This window comes from Strix aluco, chromosome 1, assembly GCF_031877795.1.
Source record: "Strix aluco isolate bStrAlu1 chromosome 1, bStrAlu1.hap1, whole genome shotgun sequence".
In the NCBI taxonomy this organism is placed as follows: domain Eukaryota; kingdom Metazoa; phylum Chordata; class Aves; order Strigiformes; family Strigidae; genus Strix; species Strix aluco.
In genome coordinates, this window is record NC_133931.1 from 29,145,367 (window position 1) to 29,162,841 (window position 17,475).

The following is a 17,475-nucleotide window of genomic DNA, read 5'->3' on the forward strand; positions in this document are numbered from 1 at the left end:
CCTATGCAGGTATTTAATTGGTCAGATAGCTTGATATTCAGATAAACTCAGTAGTTCAAAATTCCTTACTCCCAGTTTAAGGCATACAGCTCAAAATGTATGAATGTTTGCACATGCTGACTATGCAAACAGGTCACTTCCAGGTCATTGTGGGTAGTTAAGAGACTTGTTGAGACTTGTTGTCCGCTCTGTTGGGGATTTGCGAATCTGAGTCACTTGTCTCCCTCATCTGAGCGGGACGTGACAATTACGCTGGGATTTGGGGTTTTTTTGGGGGGGTGGGAGTGGAGAAGAATCTTTATAATCTATTGACAATCTTTTGAGACTACTGATTCCCCAAATGAACACAATGGGAATCATCAATAATTTTTATAATTGTAATATATTTTAGCTATTTCTGTGACTATTCTCTTGTTCATACATTCAATGACCTGATTAGGACATCTGCTAATCATGCTGGAACCTGATATTTAACTGATTGTCTGTGGTTCTCAAATCATTTCCACAGTTGTTACTTACTCTTTCATTTCATGTCCACAAAGCTATGCTCTTCGCAGCAGACATGTTGTCTTCCATTTGGGGCTTATAAAACATAAATTTACCTCAGTGCACAATCCAGACTGGTTTATACTATTGATTTATCCCCTACATTGTTAATTATTCCTTCAATATATATAATCTCAAACTTTTAGCAAGAATATAGATTTTTTAATTTTTGGATAGACAATAAATCCCTGGGTAAATTCACCAGGAAATTTCTGACAAGAATAGTAAAAAAAACCCAAGTAAAATGCTGATTTTTCAAAATGTTATTGAACTTACCCTTTTCCCCAGTGGTAGCTCCACAAGTACTTTGACTTCTCTGTAAATATTACAGAATCCAGAACTAATAAATTGTACAAATGCACTTATTTCACCTAGTCTTACTTGCTCTGCAACAAGAAAAACAACACACACAAAAAAGCATATTGTAAGAAGTTATCTTAAATAAAAAAAATACAGAAGAAAGGTTACAATGCATTGTAAAAATACATTTCGTAGATACATTTAAGTTATATGGACATTCAGCTATACCGTCAACTGCTAGGAAGCTCCACGATATCTATGGTGATCTATTCAGATATTGTTAATTTTGGGTTGGGATCATAATTATACTTAAGGTTGCTACTGTAGTAAAGCTATAACAATGATAACAATATCAATCAGCTTCTGTGAAATTATAATGTGTTTAAGTCTCTTCTAAACAAAGCAAACTGATGTTCCTAAAAAAAAAAAGTAATGTTTTCCAACAGTACTATTTTTTCTCTTGAACACAAGACCATTTTATTAAGAATAAACAAATCTTGAATTCTAAAGTATTCCAAATTCTTTCCTTGCTTCTCACCACAACTGTTATTGTCCACAATGACAAAGAAAAGCTATTCTAATCTCACAGACAAGTCAGATCTTTAAATTGGCATAAACTTGCTTAATTCATTTGAAGTTAATTTAAACCTGTGACAGAAAAAGACTTAGCCCAAAATTTAGAAGACATTTTAAATCCCCTTTTTATAAACATTGTTTATAAATATTTGCTTATTGATATAATTCTGTTTTATTCCATCCTATCTTTATGTCATTGGAAGAAGAATTCTTTCATAATTCTTCTGGAAATCCTTCTAACTTTATTTGTTTACTTACTTATTTTGTTATTCAAACAAAGCTACCACTACCACAATGTTTATTAGGCTGTACTAATAAAACTGGTTGAAGAGACCCATAAACAGCTGGGAATATATTATGTCATTCCAGTCTCCCTAATTCAGACTCTAAAGTCATGAAACTAGGCAACACTCCAGTGAAGTTATGCTACCTACACTAGCTGTATCCTAAATTTCATTAAACAGTCATATTTCCCCATAGATGAAAGAAATAAAACTAACAAAATTAGACACAGATCAAAATGAATCACTGTATAGTTTTGTTATTCAGTGAGTTAAAGCAGCTGTTAACCCAATTCAAATAGCCAGTTAATCCTGGTTTAGTTTGCTTTTTCTACAGCCAAAATGGCTTTGTTTCTTTGTCTCTCACAAAATAAGAAAATAAGAATAAATAAGAAACTGTTTTCTTATCTAAGTCCACAAGCTTCAGAGGATCAGAGATATTTTGGACAACATCTTTTCTAAAGCATCCTGGAAGAGTAAAAACAAAAAAAAAAAAAAAAAGGAAAAAAAGGAATTGCTTTTCATAGAATGAGCCTTTAGCTTCCTTGTAATTCTGTTCCTCTAAAGTTAGGGAGAGCTTATCTTTGTCATTAATGCGAGAAGAGACAAGACAAGGCTTAACAAGTCTGAAAACCCTACCTGTAATCTCCACTGAGGATCTAAATGACATTTTTGCAACTGGTACAGGGAGATACAACTCGTGCTGAACTAAAAGTGGTGATACCAATAAAGAGGAATCATCTTGAGAATCATGTAATCAGTAGAGAAAACCCTCCTAAGCATCAGAGGAACCATCAAGAGAGTACAGGCAGTTGGGAAAGATATAAAACTTATGAAAAGAGACAGTCAAGAAAATAAAAACTCTCAGAAAAAAACACACAAAAGAATGAAATGTGGCACATCTATGAAATGACGAAATGCACAAATTAAAGCAAAAGTTTGATATGATAGAGACCTAAAGAAAGTACATTAAGCTTACATTTCATAAGTCTTGAATGAAAAAGGTAAGAAATACATTGAAGTAAGGTAGAAAACATTTGATACAGCAGTCACAGAATTCATTCCTTCAGAGAAAGACAATTATTATGTTTTGTTCTCTTGCAAAGGAAGCGTCTCAAACAAAAAATAGTATTTCTAAACAAGCAAGTTTCATCTCACTTAATGTAAGATTCTAATAGTTAATGTAGCTAGTTTATGTTCATTGTTTAAGCCCCACTTAAAGTATAGAGATGAGCACTGAAAGGAAGTTATTAATTCATCCCATCCATAACTAGGGAACTAAGAGGGTTTTTATTGTTTTTTCTTGGAAGAAGCCCTCCACTCCACTGCCTCATAGTGATAAAGATGGTCTAGACAACTATGCTAGTATTGAAAATGTACTTTTACTTGACTAGGGGTAGGTGAAATGAGTCTAACTCCTTTCCAAATCTGTTACTTTCAAGAAATCCAGATCAGCACTCCCAGGTATGGCATTTTAGAAATCAATTAGTCAATAGGAAAGAGGGAATGGAACTTCATGGACAGAGCTACAGTTCAAAAACATGTTTTAAATTAAACTGGGTGTTAAGCAGATACTGGTGTTGGTAAGTCATCCTGCTCCTAGCTCTCTTATTTCTAATTTGTAAAGATGCTTTATACAAGAATTCCCAGTTTAACCTGTCTTAGATTTTGTCCAATTCAGAATAGAACAGAGTTGAATGTCTGGTGAAGATTTGTAAAACAAAAAGGAGCTAGTTATCCTAAATGTAAAGTCTTTCAAAAAAAAAGAGAAAAAATAACTTTTTTTTTTATTACATGCTTGCAGGAATTGTGCCAATATCTCCATGTAAATACATTTAATCTACAAATAAGCATTTTTTAATTGTATTTACATGTGTTTTATCTTCTAGGTGATCAAAAATAAAAGTATTATCATTTCTAGTTCTTTATGTTTAATTATACATGCAACTATTTGCCTGGGTGTTTATTCAATTATAATCAAGGAGTTTTTATTGACTTTTAAAGGATATTTAAGAAAAACCCCATGGACTACACATATTTAACATTAAATTTAACATTAAATATGTGTAATCTATAATTATTTTTACTTCATCTATTGCATAGCTGTCTTCAGCTCATATGAAATGACTTTATGTAATGCAAAAATGGTGCAAAAGGTCTTCTGCCTTCCTATACCCAGACCTTCCCATAGTACAGATTTTATTTTCATTCAACCTAGCATGTAGCTCTAGAGTGGAATGGAATGAGCAGCATGATGAAATGTGACTAAGGGATTTACTACTCTTAAATATAAAATAGTTATTATAAATATTAGTATCAATAGTATAAAAATTAGTATAAATAATTATTAGTATGTATTCTTACATATCCTGTAGATTTTAACACAAATTTAGCAGACCTCCAAAAAGAACTCACTTCAAAATGTATGACATATAGAATATAAAATATGGTCATATGACACATGTTATGACTGGAGTCTCTCTTAGAACACCTCATAAGACTTAACTGCCTTTCAAGTCTATGTGGATAAAAAACTGCATATCACAGATTCATGAGTTGTGTATATGTATTTATGTACATACACACATATGCACAGCCACAAACATTTTAACAATCTTTATTAGCTCCCAATCTTTACATAAATGTTCAACTAATATATAAGCCAGTTTTATTTTGCCCATGTGGCTATGACTAAGCTTGACTCATGCCAATGACAAACGTTTCCATAACAACTAACACACTCTGAAATGGGAAAATGATAAAGAACCTATTAAAAAGAAGACAAAAGTTTACTCAATCCAGCAACTTGACAAAATAAACAGCAATCTGACCATATGAAACGTTCATTTGCTTTATACAATTCATTGAATCCTGACTTGGCAGCTGTTTTCCACCTAGCTGAAACAACATACAACAGTCCCCAACCTTCATAATCAGTGATATTTAAGCAGAGTGTTTTTTTCATTATTGTCTGGACATCAGTTGGTCTTTCTCACATTACAGCATATTCTGGGCTAAAATAGGCCAGATGTTGAAATCCAAAGAAGGGAGCACACTGACTAGTCTTTTTCAAGTCTTTTAGACCTGCCAGATAGTTCTTAAAACAAAAGGAAACAAAACGAAAACAATAAATCTAACTTGAAATAGGGTGTGGTTTGGAGGATGAAATAAGAGTCAGGAAAACACTTCTGCATACACAAAGTTTCCTATGCTTACAGCAGCAACTTTTCAAGCTGTCAGGCTGTCAAACAGATGCTCTACCAGAGTTCACTCTTGGTGCAGCTCTCCAAGGATCTCAGTGAGCTGTTTCTCCACATGGGGCTCATGCCTAGAATGCGGTGCATTGTCTTCTCATACCACTGCCTTTGCTTCCTTCTCTCTCAAGGAGTGGGAAGAGGCTAGTGCACACCTAGATCAAATCACCTCCAGTACAGACCACAGCACTCACCTAGATCCAGAAACGTAGCCTATACCACTAGTTTAGGTATAGCCATGAGGACCCTGCTATCTCCTGTCAGTTTTCCAAGCAGAGCAAGACCTCATTCACTTGGGAATGCAGAGACCTCTAAGAAGTTGTGTGCATTGGGAAAGAAAGTAGATCACTGGTGAGCCACTAAAACTTTTTACGTGTATTTATGAATGAGCTGAGATGTTTCTGAAGAGTCTGCGTTGTCCTTCCATCTGGAGGAAAAGGTGGCTACATTACCAAGTCCTCGTTTTGGAAGAGGACCATGGACATTGCATTTACTTTATACTCAGATATTTTCAGTGAAAATATTTCTGGAAAAGTAAAGGTTACCTGACATTTCCTCCACTAATCCTTTCTTAGTTTTCTCTGTCTCCTCTCCAAATATTAAGAGCTGATACCTGTTCAAGGAAAATTTTTTGTAGATGAGAAGAGGTAGGTGAAACAGTTCAGAGTGAATGAAATTACACTTATGGAACAAAACACTTGCATCATCATATATTTCATTGCCATTTTTTGCAAAAAGATCTAGCACAGAAGTAGCTGGTGCTAGGAAGCTGAAATCTGGCAGAGGCTTGCTTCTTAGAGGGGTGTTTTTCAGCACGCCAGTAAAGAAGCTGTGATTTAGCCAGAAAAAGCTTTTTAAATAGAAACTGGCATATGCAAAATAGATTTTAAAAAAGAATTCTGTGTAATAACTATTTCTCTTGGATATCAAAGTGAAGACTTGACCCAATAAATGTCAGATCCGGCAGAAGCTTATACATAAGAAGTGTCAGATTAACTGTTGTATGAAACCATATACAGAAAGGGTCTTTCTTAAATCTCACACACTCTTATTTCATAATTTTTCCTTAATCCTCATATATAAATAATAGAAGATAACATTGATTAAAATTTTAAGATCTTAATGTATTACAAGAATAAGCTATGGTAAAAATTAAATTTTCTCATGTTAAGGATGTTTACGTGAACAAAGCCACAGTAAATATCCTCATTTACAGTTACTGATTCTTCCTAAAATACCAACAGCAGATCTTCTTTCAAATAATATAGTAAATCTCCCAGTGTCTATTAGCAGACTGCATTTTCTGAAGCATAAGTACTGACTCCAGCTTGGATGTCACTATCACCTGGTATATCCCCAGATCCTTTCTTCTCACCATCTACAGCTTTGGATTTCTTGCCATTGCACAATGAGCAATATATATGTATTGTCTGAGAATTTTCAGAGGAAATAGGAAGGTGATTCCAACAACAAAATGTGACAATTTAATCACAAAATGGCTGAGATTTGAAGGTGCCTCTGGAGGTCATCTTGTCCACACCACCTGCTGAAGTAGGATCATTTAGAGCAGGGTGCCCAGGACAGTGCCCAGACAGCTCTTGAATATCTCCAAGGACAGAAACTCTACAACCCCTCTAGGCAACATATGCCAGTGCTCAGTCATCCTCACACAAAAAATGTTTAATATATTAAATACACTTTTATTTTGAAAGGGGAGGAGGTTTACTTCTTTATGTTGAAGTGTTTTTTCTCTGGGATGGTTAAAGTATTGGTTGCTTTTGGAAAGAGATCAAGGACAGTCTCTAGTGACAGACTGACTCAACTGATGACACTTTAAAATAGCAGTTTAACAATTGTTTCCTGAATTCCTTTGGGATTTATTTTAGTGGTATAATGAACTCACTTGGTTTTAATACACATATGATGAATACAGGATTTCCATTATAGTTCAGCCTGAATTTAATACATCATTATTTTACCTCCACCAATAATGATATAATACGCTGCATCATGGCTTCAAGCTCCCCCAGTTTATTGCTCATACTGCATGCATTGGTATAGATGCACTTGAGATGAACTGATGAATCCAACACCTTTTTGTGAGCGTAGGCCCCATTCCCTACCAGACCTAGGCTGGACATTAGGAAAAAAATTTTCACAGAAAGAGTGGTTAGAATTGGCTGCCCAGGGAGGTGGTGGAGTCACCATCCCTGGATGTGTTTAAGGGTTGTTTAGATGAGATGTTGGGGGATATGGTGTAGGGGAGAACTTTGTAGAGTAGGGCTGATGGTTGGACTCGATGATCCCAAGGGTCTTTTCCAACCTGAATGATTCTATGATTCTATTCTAATACTAAGTTGAATTAACATATTCAGCATATCATTGGTGTTAGAACCCAGGAGAAACCTCTCCAAAGAAGCTATAAAGAAACCCAAATTTCCAGACTTGTTATATCTGTATTCCACTCTTCTTACAGTCATTCCCAGACAATGGCTCATATTTGCTCAAACACAGTTCTTGTTATGCCATATAATAATGCACAGCCTAAATCTGTAAACGAATGCTGTGCTCAGCCATTCCAGGGATGGTGACTATTAAAACACCTACATTAGATGGGAAGTTCTTTTATCCCCCATGCTTCATGATAAAGAAATGCAAAATGGACATACTCTTCTGGTTGTTGTTATTATGTCTCAAATAATTACATGCTTTTTCAGTCTACCTCATAATGTGTACAAGACTGTCTTCATAAAAGGACAGCACAATATAAATTTTCTTATGAAATGTGTATAACCCAGAAACATCTCCTTATTCACAGTATCACATCAACTGAAAACCTGTAGTGAAATTCCTACGCATTTCAGTGGGATTGCGTCCACATCTTTAGTGTATTGGTGGATGGTGGACTCTAACAGATTTAGTTTGTATCTAACCTAGTTAGTTACCTGCCCATGTTCTGTAACACAAAATATATGTTCAGAATAATACATAGCAGATATTAAGTCAGCTTCTTCTATTTAAAGGTCTTGAGCATGTAATTTGTGATCTAGCTGGTACTGAAATTATACTTTTAAATATAGGTATCATTTATGTATGCAGATATACACAGGCAGCTCTTAGCATGGAATAAAAATTCTTGCTCTGTGCTATATGTATGAGATCATAAACACTAGCTTTGAGATAAGTCATTTTCAATTATTAACATATCAGCTATCTAGTATCTATGTGATAGTCTTGTCTTTAAGGTCAATTTCATTCCTATGGACATATAAAGTAAGCATATGTCAAACACAGACTGCAGTGCATTTAATTCAAGCTGACAACCAGTATTATTGTGGATGCTAATCATGCTTCTTAGGGTTGTAACTAAGGATCAACACAGCATGCAGCCCCAGTATGTTAGGTTTTTTACTTGGAGAAATAGATGGGATTTTGTCTGAAAGGGCTGTGAACTAAAACAATTCAAACATGGGAAAACAGAAGAAAAAAACAGACAGTAAATTATTGGATGGCTGACAACAATGTTTTAATTCACATTTTTAATAGGGTGAAGGGTACTTAGAGCTAGTTGAAGCTAGACTGAAAGAGGAGGAAAAAGACAATGAGGGGAAGTTAGAGCAATGAAAAAGGGTAAAAGAGCAAATGGGGAAAAGAAATTCTGAATGACATTGAAGATTAGAGCAAACATCCAAATCAAAGTAAAAGAAAGTCTAGTCAAAACTCTGCAGGGATTTGAATTAATAAAAGGCCAAGCTTTGCTTGCTTCTGTGGTTGATATTAATAATGTTTCCTACTGATCTTCTCAGCTGCCCATCAAGATCAGTGTTAATATACTATTTTGCTACCTTAAGGCCTGGGCAATTTTCAGGCTTCATCTTTATTTATCAGTTTTTCTCCAAACAATGATTAGATGTCTGTGCTTTCATTTACTTACTTTAAAGGTGTCATGAATTCCAATATAGTAAGGTATTGAAAGATTTAATGAAGATGCCTATAGCTACATTGTACTACATGGTACGTTTCTATTAACAGCATAATGGCCTTTCACAGATGAATAGTCAGAAATTTACCAGGTAAGCATTACATGAGAGGTTGTCTTAATTACCTTTTTTTTCTTCCCCAGAATACATAACAGAATGTATTTGTTCTTTTGGGTAGTCAAATATGTGATTAATTTTGCAACAGATTAAGTTTTCAATTGTGAAAATGTTATCACAACCTTGTTTGTCACATCCTTGAATTCTGCATATTGTGTTGTTGTGACAGGTTCACCTGCCTGATGACAATGGGTCTTCCTGGCTGCTGAAATGCAGCAGCCATGGATTTCCTTCTTCCGTGCCCTTGTTCTCAGGACTTTATAGTAATTGGGGCCCTCAGACAGTAAGGGTTGATACTGACCACAGATCAGATTTGACTGGGTATAAATGGAGTCCTCTGGGAGAGCAATTTTGAGCCAGGCCCCCCTGGAGCAGTGTGCTGCAGTTGAGGACTCTCCCCTTTGGGTCGGGATGTTGCCCAAGGAAACTCTTTGAGGTTTCCCTATGGGTCAGGATACTGCCCTAAGAAGTTCTCTGAGATTGAGAGCCCTAATTTTTTTTAGGTGAATGACTGAGCATTTTGTGTTGTCATTAAACCCTAGGAGTTGTGGTGATAGTTTTGTTCTCCTTTCATAGACATTTGAATCTGCCAATTGTATGTTTGTGAAATGCTGGTTAATTGTATTGAAAATAAATTTTATTTTTGTTGTTATTTGTTTATCTGAGGGCTTCCGCAACAGCTGAGAACAAACCTTTACTTGAATAAGCTGAATGTTTATTAAAAGAATTAACTCATGCTTTTTAAATTGTTATTATTATTATTACTTTTTTGTTCTTAAAATACAAGAAACTAGATATTATCTGGACAAACAACAATCTTTGAAATACTACTAACTGAAACACAAACACATCTTTGTCAGAAGGAAAAAAAAATACACTGCATGGAATACATATAACTTCTGAGAAGAGATGGTAATCAGGACAGCTACTGTTTGTTTTTCCCAGGCAGCAGACTTAGGATGTGATTCAGTTCACACTTACACAAACAGGATCCTTTAGATCCCATGGTAGAGGTTGATACTGGAGTACAGAAGGTCCTGGATTCTGGTACCTGCATTTTGAAGGACTGTTCTGTATTCATTGTAGGACAAACAACTCTTCCTCTAAAATCAACCTCTTGGCTGAGAAAGATCAAAAGCATCCTCCCTCTCCCCCAAAATGTGTTTTGTTGCTCTTATGAGATGTTTTAAAAGAGTATTTCCTTTAATTTGCTTCACTATGTATTTACACATTCACTGGTAATATTAAAAGTTTATCCCTTTCTTATCACAGCGCATAATTGTTTCAAGCCTCCCCAAGCCCTTCAGATTCAATCACTGGTTTCAAATAGTCTGTAAATATTTTCCAGCATCTTCAGAAAATAATCTTATGCTCTGTCAGAAGTTTTAGAAGAGGACTATTAAAGAATATATACAGAGGCAAGAGAGAACAGTCATTTCCTCAGAATGAAATTGGTTCTGAAAGTTTTCAATCAAAGTATTTATATAAGCTGTGTTATGCTGGGAATTTTTTCAAATTCCTGTAAATTGCTATATACCATAGGGTAGTGAGTTTCTAAAATACCACTTCAGCAGCAACTTCTGTGTAGCTGCCAGATAAACACTCGCACATCTGTGGCTCCGTATTCCCAAGGACACTGATGGAAGAGAACAGCGTGAATGGGAGCTTTGCAGCAGGAGGCTGACTAGGTGCCACTGGGGATACAGGAAGGAGTCTGGGAGGGAAAAACATTACCTGTGTATTATTTCTTTATAGAGCCCATTGTAATTAATTGAAACACTGATAAATATGTACAGCAAACAGCCACCAAAATAGGTAACTATGTTGAACAAAAATGTTATTTTTTAAAATGTGACTTCATTTGGCTGCTGTTTTCTTAGGAGGGCACTGCAGCCTTGTGGAATGTATTTTATTTTGATTCATGAGAAACTGAATCATGCAATGTGTCTATTTTGTTAAATCAGGCATTTTGTCTTTTTGTATACCGAAAAAGATTGGTTCCTCAGAAATGTATTGCAGACTCCTCTGTATTCTTTAGTGACTTAACTTAGCCTATTTCAGTCCACAATATATAGAATAAGCTTAAGCTTTCTAGTGATTTTGAGTTCCTTATTTGTGAATACTATCCCTAAAAGTGTTCTGTTTTCAATATATTCGACCTCTGTTCTCATTTGTGTTCCCTTAGGTCTTAAATAAGAGCTGGAGAGGATGCTTTAAATGACACACCCAAAAAGTTCCAAGGAAAATTAAAACTAATATTTAAGTTTTGAAAATGGTCAAATTTAAAAACTCAATTTAAGAAATCCCAAGAAGAGCCCACTGAAAATTAGGTCTCTATCCTGAGAAATTCTGAGTCCTCAGAAGGTTTTTCCTGTTATGGATCAAAATGAAAAGAAAAAGAACAAGGTGAATTCATTGCAAATATTACATTTCTTTATCTGTGAATGTTACATTGTGACATGAGAAACTGTTCATTGAAATAAAAAGTCTGAAAAATGTAACCTAACAGGAACATTTTGAAAATTACATTTTTTTTTAATCTTTTTTTTTTTTTTTTTTAATTTCTAGATCATTTGGTCAAAAAAACCCCTTTTTTAACTTTTGGCTACTATGTGTATTGGGTTTGTGTGACAAGGTTTTGGTAGTGGTGGGCTACAGGGGTGGCTTCTGTGAGAGGCTGCTAGAAGCTTCCCCCATGTCCAGAAGATCCAAGGCCAGCCGGCTCCAAGACGGACCCACCGCTGGCCAAGGCCGAGCCCATCAGTGATGGCGGTAGTTCCTCTGTGATAATATATTTAAGAAGGGGGAAAAAAACACCTGTGCAACTGCAACCAAAGAGAGAGTGAGAATACGTGAGAGAAAACAGCTCTGTAGACATCAAGGCCAGTGAAGAAGGAGGGGCAGGAGGTGCTCCAGGCGCCAGAGCAGATATTCCCCTGCAGCCCGTGGTGCAGCCATGGTGAGGCAGGCTGTGCCCCTGCAGCCCAGGGAGGTTAACGGTGGAGCAGATCTCCACCTGCAGCCCGTGGAGGACCCCACGCTGGACCAGGCGGATGTGCCCAAAGGAGGCTGTGTCCCCTTGGAGAGCTTGCACCAGAGCAGGCTCCTGGCAGGACCTGTGGAGAGAGAGGAGCCCACGCTGGAGGAGGTTTTCTGGCAGGGCTTGTGATCCCATGGGGGACCTACGCTGGAGAAGTCTGTTCCTGAAGGACTGGACCCATGGAAGGGACCCACGCTGGAGCAGTTCATGAAGAGCTGCAGCCTATGGAAAGGATTCACATTGGAGAAGTTTGTAGAGGACTGTGTCCTGTGGGAGGGACTCCATGCTAGAGCAGGGGAAGGGTGTGAGGAGTCCTCCCCCTGAGGAGGAAGGAGTGGCAGAGACAACATGATGAACTGACCACAACCCCATTCCCTGACCCCCTGTGCTGCTGAAGGAGGACGAGGTAGAGAATTCTGGAGTAAAGTTAAGCCTGGGAAGAAGGAAGGAGTGACGGGAAGGTGTTGTTTTAAGATTTGGTTTTATTTCTCATTATCCTACTCTGATGTGAATGATAATAAATTAAACTGATTTCCCCAAATCAAGTCTGTTTTGCCTGTGACAGTAATTGGTGAGTGAACTCCCTGTCCTTATCTCAACCCATGAACCTTTTGTTATATTTTCTCTGTCATGTCCAGATGAGGAGGAGAGTGATAGAGCGGCTTTGGTAGGCACCTGGCAACCAGCCAGGGTCAACCCACCACAATATGTTATCAAAAACTTATTAGCAAACTTATCAAAACTTACAGCTCTGATGATAAGCTCCAGAGTTCCCAGTGACGGAGCCAAGATGAATATGCCAAGCACAACTAAAACAAAACTACTTTTCTCTCTGTTTAAAGTGAGAAATATAACTTCAATATCTTTTTGATATAAGAACAAAAGGACAAACCTTACTTTCTACCAAGCACCTTTACTTCTGAGATATTGGCACCAATTCAGTACTCACTGTTCTTATTTCTTCTACTGCAGCCCCATTTGTTGTGTAACATGCACTTCGCCTAATCTGACAATCAAACTTCTCTCCAAGGGACAGCAGAGAATTAACTTTCTAACTGAGCAAAGACACACATTCTGAGCTGTAAGGAAACTGATATAAGTGCTAGTTAGGGAACATGTCATAAAATCCTCCAAAAAAAAATGTAGACAATGTTCCCATGGCCTACTGTCAGAGGAAGACTATCAGCAGTATCTTGTCAAATAAAGCAACCAGAGTAATGTAATATGTTGCAAGACATACAGATTCACACAAAAAAATATACTCGATGTTCCTATCATCCACTATCCAAGCACTCACCACTAGAATTTCATCTATATATCTGTGTTCACAGATTTAATTATTTTCTAGAATAAACATTTTATTTTGAAACTCCCGGCCTATGCACAATTTTTCTTTTGGTATTTTAACGCACATGGCATACATCCCTTAATGCTTAAAAGGGAATTATCACGACAGTGATTTTCACATTTCTCTTCTGTCCAGAGAAAATCAGCTGAATCTAACCATGAAGAGGCAGGCAAACGTAAATATAATCTATGGCCTAATCCTGCATATCCGTCATCTCTAAATAATTTTGCTCCCTGACATTTTTCTAAAAAGTGTGGTCACAGTTTCATAGATGTAGAAGGTTCATAGAATACCATGTTGGAAGGGACCTCAAGGATCATTTGGTCCAACCTTTCTTGGAAAAGCACAGTCTAGAGAAGGTGGCCTAGCACTCCGTCCAGCTGAACCTTAAAAGTGTCCAATGTTGGGTAATCCACCACTTCCCTGGGGAGATTATTCCAACATCTGATTATTCGCATTGTGAAGAATGTTCCTCTTGTGTCCAATCAGAATCTCCCCAAGAATAACTTGTATCCACTACCCCTCACCTTTTCTATGTGACTTCTTATATAAAAAGACTCTCAGTCTTCTTTGTAGCCACTCTTTAAATAGTGGAACGTGGTGATAAATTCTCTCCTAAACCTCTTTTCTAAAGGCTGAACAAACCCAGTTCTCTCAGCCTTTCTCCATATGTCAGGCTTCCCAGTCCCTTGAACACCTTTGTGGCCCTTCTCTGGACCCCCTCCAGCCTGTCCACATCTTTTTTGCATAGTGGGGACCAAAACTGAACACAGTATTCCAGGTGTGGCCTGACAAGCACTGAGTAGAGCGGGATAATGACTTCTTTGTCTCTGCTGGTGATGCCCTTGTTGATGCAACCCAACATCCTGTTGACTTTCTTTGCTGCTGCAGCACACTGTTCACTCATATTGAGCTTGTTGTCCACCAGGACCCCCAGGACCCTTTCCACAGAGCTGCTCCTCACCCAGGTAGATCCCAGCCTGTGCTGCATTCCTGGATTACGTCTTCCCAGGTGCAAACCCTGACACTTGTCCTTGTTGAACTTCATAAGGTTCTTGTTAGCCCACTCTTCCAGCCTATCCAGGTCTTCCTGCAGAGTGGCTCTCCCTTTTGAAGTGTCCACTTCTCCACTCAGTTTGGTATCATCAACAAACTTCATCAGGGTACACTTGATCCCATCATCCAGATCATTTATGAAGATATTAAACAGTACTGAGCCCAATATCAATCCCAGGGAGACCCCACGTGACAGGTTGCCAGTTTGAAAAAGTTATTTCCCACCACCCTCTGGGTGCAGCATGTCAGCCAGTTCTCCACCCACCACACAGACCACTTGTCTAGACAATAACACATCAGTTTCTCTAGGAAAAGGATGTGGGGAACTGTATCAAGCGCCTTGGATTAATCCAGGTAGACAATGTCCACTGCTTGCCCCACACCAACCAAGCAGGTTACTTTGTCATAGAAGGCAATCAAGTCTGTTAAGCATGATTTTCCCTTGGTGAATCCATGTTGGCTTTTCCAGATCACATGCTTCATTTAACTTGTGACAAGTCCCAGGAGAATCCATTCCATAACTTTCCCAGAGACTGAAGTAAGACTGATGGGCCTATAATTTCCTGGATCCTCCTTTAAGACCTTCTTGTAGACAGGGGTGACATTAGCCTTATTCCAGTCTTGTGGGACGTTCCCCAGTCTCCATGACTTCTCAAAGACTATGGAGAGTGGCCTCACAATGACATCAGACAGCTCTGTTAACTCCCTCAGGTGGACAACATCAGGGATAACAGGTGGATGCTCATGGTAATTCTGTCTGGGATCAGTATGCCTGCTGCCATTTTGTATGAGTTTAACTTCAGACTTGTCTGTTAGAGAAGACCATACTCTGCAAGGGTCATGCAGTTCCAACTGTCATGGAAATGCACCAGCTTATTCTCCAAAAAATGGCCAGATTTCATGGTTCGGCTGGGTCTCTCACTGGTAATATGAACATGGAAGAACATTCTTATGGAACAATCGAATGGAAAACATGTGTATCTCAAGAAGAGATATCTCGCATTCAGGAGCCTGTACCCTGCTTTCATAATGCATGGGGCACCTCAAAATAGAAAAGAGTGTTGTTGAAAAAGAGAAAGTCATGGGATGTGGGTTTTCCTCTGAAAATTACCTTTGATAAAGTATTTTTTCTAAGGTCTAAATCACATATCTTCAGCCTCTGTCCAGTGTGCATTCAGCAGTTAGACATACAATTCAAGACTTCACTAAGAATATTGCCTAGAATAAGACACACACACATATCCATACTTGAGACACAACATCCCAAATATCAAAGCAGAAAATGCACTAGGTCAGGGTAACTGTGAGTTAAGTAGATAACAAAGAAAATCACATCAGTACTCAGACCTTGTGAGAGAGCTTGCCGTCCTTATTCTTTGTGTGTACCCATGAATGCAAAAGAAGTGGAACAAGGCTACTCACCAGAGACTTCAGCTGAGAAGCAACTTAGGAAGCTGTTTTTTTCTCAGCTGTTAGTAACTACCTCTTAAGTGAGAATCAGTCAGTAACAGGCTGTGTTAATGGTACTGGTCTGAGCAGCTCCAGCATAAAGAAACTGCAGAGCCTCTGGGAGGAGAGTTTGCACCATCTGCCATCAGCTTCAGTCCAAAGGAAACCACCACTGTTAGTCTGTGACCCCTCTGTGGAGACCAGTGTCTATATGAACCTCCTGTGACTTTCTCTGCCCTCGGTTTGTGCCACAAAGGTGAGGAGGGAATGCACAGCACTGCACAAACCCTATCACCATGTGCTGGACACCTCTGAGGAGCAGCAGCTTCTGGTGCCTGCTGAATCCTAGTGGGGACAGGTGCCTGGTCACAGGGGTGCTCCTCCTCTGAAGAGGATTGGTCTGGAATGAGAAAGGGGTGATTTATACTGGTACAGAGTGAAGGAAAGATACTCACACAATTAGCAACTGTCTCAAATACCCAGTGCCAGCGAGCAGCTGAGAGGCAGCAAGATCCGTCTTAGATGTAAGTGACGGTTTCCAAGCAAAGTCAGGCATGTTGTCTCAAACTACCTCCAGTGACAGTTTGAACTAATGTCTAATTTTGCCATGAAATGGACTGTAAATGGTCACGGAGCCAGGAAACAGCTGAGAAGCAGTTCAAAAAGCTGTTCAAGCCACTCATCCTCTGTGTCTCTCAGCAGCCAGTTACTGTCTGCTCATTCAGAGGTGGTGTGCGAGCGCTACCCATCTAAATGAACTTAATATGGGTAAATATGTCAAGTCTATGACAAGTTTGGAATTAAAGTAATTATATAAGCACTGGAAATCAAGCCAAATTTTCACTGGAAAATTCCAGTTCACTCAAGCCGTAATATTCTGTCTGAAATAATTTACATTCAGGAAAACTTCACAAAAATCCAGGTGAATGAGATCTGCTGCAGAGCACAGCCTAGTAATGTCTGGAGAAATTAATATTTCACAAAAGTTTTTAACATCATAGAAAAAGTCAGCAAATCTAGCTCCCCAGATTTATTTTTTTTTAAAAAAAAACAGTTATGTCTGTCCCATTCAGGCCAAAACAAATTCCAAAAAGGAAATAAATTCCAAAAGGAAAACCAAAATATACTGCCACCAAAGTTTCTGAGAACCAACCAACAACTTAGTATAAGAGCTCTGTAGACCAGTAAACGAAAGCTTTTGACATAAATGACACAACCATCTGTGGTGGATTGACATTGGCTGGTTGCCAGATGCTCACCAACATTCTCTCTACGTTCTCAACAGGACAGGGGGAGAAATTAAAGGTGGAAAAACCCATGGGTTGAGATAAAGACCAGGAGATCATTTACCACCAACTGTTGTCACAGGCAAAACTGACTTGACATGGGGAAAAATTAATTTAATTTATTGTCAGTTAAAATTAGACTTTGATAGTGAAAACAAAAAACTAAAACATCTTTCCTCCAGCCCCTGTCCCACTCCTTCTTTCCAGGCTCAACTTCATTCTTTCAACTCCACTAACTCTAT